General features: G+C 40.8%; 1 pseudogene; it reads right to left on the bottom strand.

Moving 5' to 3' along the window:
• Nucleotides 1–3,962, bottom strand: LOC133735926 (squalene monooxygenase SE1-like; annotated as a pseudogene).
• Nucleotides 3,963–4,258: the final 296 nt, after the last annotated feature.

The raw sequence follows: 4,258 nt of genomic DNA, 5'->3' as shown, positions 1-4,258 counted from the left end.
ATCACTACAATTTTTTTTCCTGTAGATATGGTCATTTACAAGTTTCCATTTCTTTAAAGAACAGGAGGAACTCTGTAATATGCTGGTACTGTGGCAGGAAAAAACATCTGTCTAACTCCTTCGCCCTTTATAATGGGGAATATGATGCCTGATGCGCTCTGAAAAACCAAAAGATTTGTATGAGCAGCCAGTTATATGCACATGGAAATTTGCAATTGATAAACATGTTGATAAGAAAGTAGTGGAAATATATTCGTTGACATACCAAGATCAATCGAAACCCAAGCCACATGCATTTAGGTGAAGGGATTGGAAGCATTAAGCGGCCGACACCATAGATGGCAACAGCAAAGAAATGGAGAAACAAGTGTAGTGGACGAGGGTTAAGACCAGAGAGAAGCGATACTGGTCTATATGAACAGACTCCTCCAAGGCTCAAATAGCCAAAACATGCTTCACGCATTTCCTGTCTTGCTGGATCAGGTGATGCACAAAACACCTTGTACAAAGCACCTGCCAATGTGTTTATTAGGGGTGGGCAGAAACCGAATCGGGAGCAGAAAACCGGCCGAACCGGCCCGGAAAATGGGTTCTGATTACCGAACCGGAAGAAACAGTTAAGGAAAAAGCATCAAACCGGACCGAACCGGATAGAACCGGGCCTGAACCGGGTTCTTACTTTGAACCGACCGGAATAAACCGAACCGGCCGAATTTATATAAAATATTAATTTTTATTATTTTTAATACATGTCAACTTCTGATTGGCTTCTGATTGGGTTTCATGTGAACTCGACCTTACCTGATCATAAAAAAAACCCTAACCTATTCCCGTTCTCTCTCTCTCTCGATCGATAGACTCTCTCTCATCTCTCTCGGCCTCTCATCTCTCTCTCTCTCTCTCATCTCTCTCGGCCTCTCATCAGCCATCTCTCTCGACCAACACTCTCTCTGTCTCTCACAGGCACCGACCAACAACCACCACGCTGCGCCGCCGACCAACGCCGAGCTTGATCCTCAGCCTGCCGACGCCGCCTGCCGATGCCTTCGATCTGCACAACGCCAAGCCCGACTCTTCAACCTTCGATCTGCAACGATGATCCCAACTCTCCAACAACGATGAGCGACGACGCCGACGGCCCGAAACCGAACCGGGCCGACTTGAAAGTTCGAGTCACCCGAATTTTTCGGCCCACTCCATTAACATTTAGTTTTCGGTCTTCATATTTAGCCCACCGAAGAATACGGGTCGGATGCGGTTTTGGCCCAAAACTGGTCCGACCCGACCCGCGCCCACCCCTAGTGTTTATGGTTGATGACACAGGCTGCAATGAATACCAAGCATGATATCAGCAACGCCGAAATCACAAACAATGCCAAATTGGAACATAAAAAAGCATATGAAAGAAGTTTTAGTCATAAGTTAACTCAAAGGTGGCTTTACCTTACGCAACGTATAAAATGATTCAAGATAATTGCACAGAGCAGGTGCATCATTGAGATCATGTAGGGGCCTGAGAAGATCACGGAGAAGAACTATGTCTGAAAGAGCCACAGTCATGCCACCTCCGGTTAAAGGATGCCTCATGTTGAATGAGTCCCCCAATAAAATGGCACCAGGAGTGGGAAGAGGATTAGCAGCCATGCTTTTGTTTTGCATGGATCTAATGTTTCCCTTGTTGACAGCAGCCATAAAGGCATTGTACAGCTGTGAGGGAACCTGAAATACAAAGAAGTCCTTAAATTTAGTTCAGTTCAAATGGATATGCGTATCGAGTGAGAACTAAACTCAAGAAAACTACAGATGCATACCTGAGGAGCCACTACAGTCTTCAGATAGTTGACCATTTCACCATTAGCTACTGAAGGTACTTTTGTTCCAGGTATATCGACCAAACAACGAACCTCAGTGGAACTGATAGGATAAAACAGGATGGGTGAAGGGTCTCCCAAAATTACATGTCCATGATTTGCGTGTGGAAGCTCACAGTTCTCCAAGATCAAACCAACAAAACAGGAGGGGCTTTCAACCTGATACCATAACAAATAATTGTGTTGGTCTCATGAAAGAACAAACAGTCTTGTTATAAAATTGAGTTCAAATTGTTGATTTTCCCAAGGTTGTCACCCCATTGTTACCTTCGGTGCACTGAGAGATTTGCGCAGATTTGAAAAGCAGCCATCACACACAATTGTTAGTGGAGCATATGTTCTCATCTCCTCTCCAGCCTTGTTCTTGTAAATCACCCCTTTGACAATGCCCTTTTCCTCGATTAGTTTTGTCACTGATCCTTGTTCCAACTTTACACTGCAATGAAATTCCATGGGACATTAATGAAAAATTGAAACTTGAAACATATTCCACCAAAGCAATCACATACAATAATCAGTAGAATCTTGTAACAAACTTAAAGGGAAATGAGAATTACTTTGAAAGAGTTGCAACTTTTGCACGCATTCTCTGAATGAAACGACCATTGTGGAAACTCCTCCCAGCGACATCTAAACTATATTTTTCCAAGGGATAAGTCAGTGTAGTATCCATCCCATCTTTGTACAGAGCATAACCAAACACCTTCTGAGCATCAATACTCATTTGCACAGTCTGCATCCACAAATAGTATTGTTGATTAAAAAGTAAAAACCAATGTCTGCCAACTTAACATTCAATAGCAGAAAAACTATGGCAAACTATTGCAGGAATAACAAAGGAGCTCTAAATTGCTTACCCTCAAGACCCAATTCAATCAATTTGAGATAACCCCCAGGCTGCAACAGCTCACCAACAATTCTATCCGGCTCAGTCAAGTCTCTTTCTATGACATGTACACGGCGTCCTTCCTACAACAATAAGCAAAATATATGGTTAGTCAAAACCCACATATTAAAGATCAAGCTGGCACTACAGCAAAAGCTGAAATCTATACTTGCCACTTTAGGGCTTAGGCAATGCCTATCTAATCACATTCTCTACTCCTTAAGCCTTCTCAAATACTACTTACAATCAGGTACCAATCTTAGCAAAAGCTAAACTACTCTGGTCGTGTCTTACTACTGCTAGTAAAGAATGAAACTTCAAGTACATTTTGAACTACATTACTCAAATTATTACCCAAAATATACAAATCAAAAGAGAAAAAAGATGTAACTTCAGTCTTTCACCCATAATTGAAAAAAAAAAAAAAAAAAACAGTAGGAGTCAAAATGTGCCACTTTAGGCAATGCGTATGTACTGTTCTCCGTAAGCCTTCTCAAATATCACTTATAATCAGGTACCAATCTTAGCAAAAGCTAAACTACTCTGGTTCTTTTCTTACTGATTGTAAAGTATTAAACTTCAAGTACATTTTGAACTACATTACTCATATTATTACCCAACAGATACAAATCAAAAGAGAAAAAAGAATGTAACTTTCATCCAATCGATCATCGAAACAAGACTCATTTGTACCCAAAAAAATGTTGATCCAACTTAATAATAAAAAAATCAAAAGACAATAAGAGTCGGAATAAGTAAACACTGACTATATTCCTCCAATGATCAAACAATGAAATCATATATTTTACTTGCTCAGTAAACAGATTTCCAATCAAATTCTAAAAGAGATGAAAAGAATCTGACCTTGGCAAGAGTGTAAGCAAGAGCTGCACCAGCAACTCCGGCACCGACAATAACGACGTCGGTACTTTTCTCCTCCTCCATTTCCGGCAGAAACGCACCGTCTCCAAACGCATTACTCTTGACTCCCCCAGTTAAAGCCTTGACCTTTTTGTTTCCACCGAGTGTAGTACTGATGATCATGAAGAAAACAGAGCCCAGCAATGAAGCTAACAACCCACCCAGAATATACTCGTAAGAAACCATCTTAAACAAAGTTGATGAAGACTGAACAATGAGAATGTAGTTTTCTGGGTCTGCTGTTGTTTGTGATTTCAGTTTTCAGTTGGAAGATGTGAAGGACTTGTAGTTATGGTAAGCAAGCTATGGTGCTTGAATTATATATAGATGGGAGGTGTGACCGTGTGGGGTTTCTTCTTGTCGTTGGGATTAAAATATGAAGGCGCCTACCCTCTGTTTATTTAACCAATTTTCTATAAACAGGGGTTGGATTATGTGGGATGAGCTACAGTACGAAAATAAGGTCACTTGTGGACGACTTAAAGGTGTCAATTCCAGTAGAAAGCCAATCCTTTTTAGAACACAAAACCATCATTACAAAGTTTTTAGTTAGGAAAGATTTTTTTTTTTTTTTTTTTTT

The sequence above is a fragment of the Rosa rugosa genome, chromosome 3, assembly GCF_958449725.1.
Source record: "Rosa rugosa chromosome 3, drRosRugo1.1, whole genome shotgun sequence".
NCBI classification, from domain to species: Eukaryota; Viridiplantae; Streptophyta; class Magnoliopsida; order Rosales; family Rosaceae; genus Rosa; species Rosa rugosa.
Note: the sequence above shows the minus strand (reverse complement) of the source record. Positions and strands in the feature narration are given on the sequence as shown.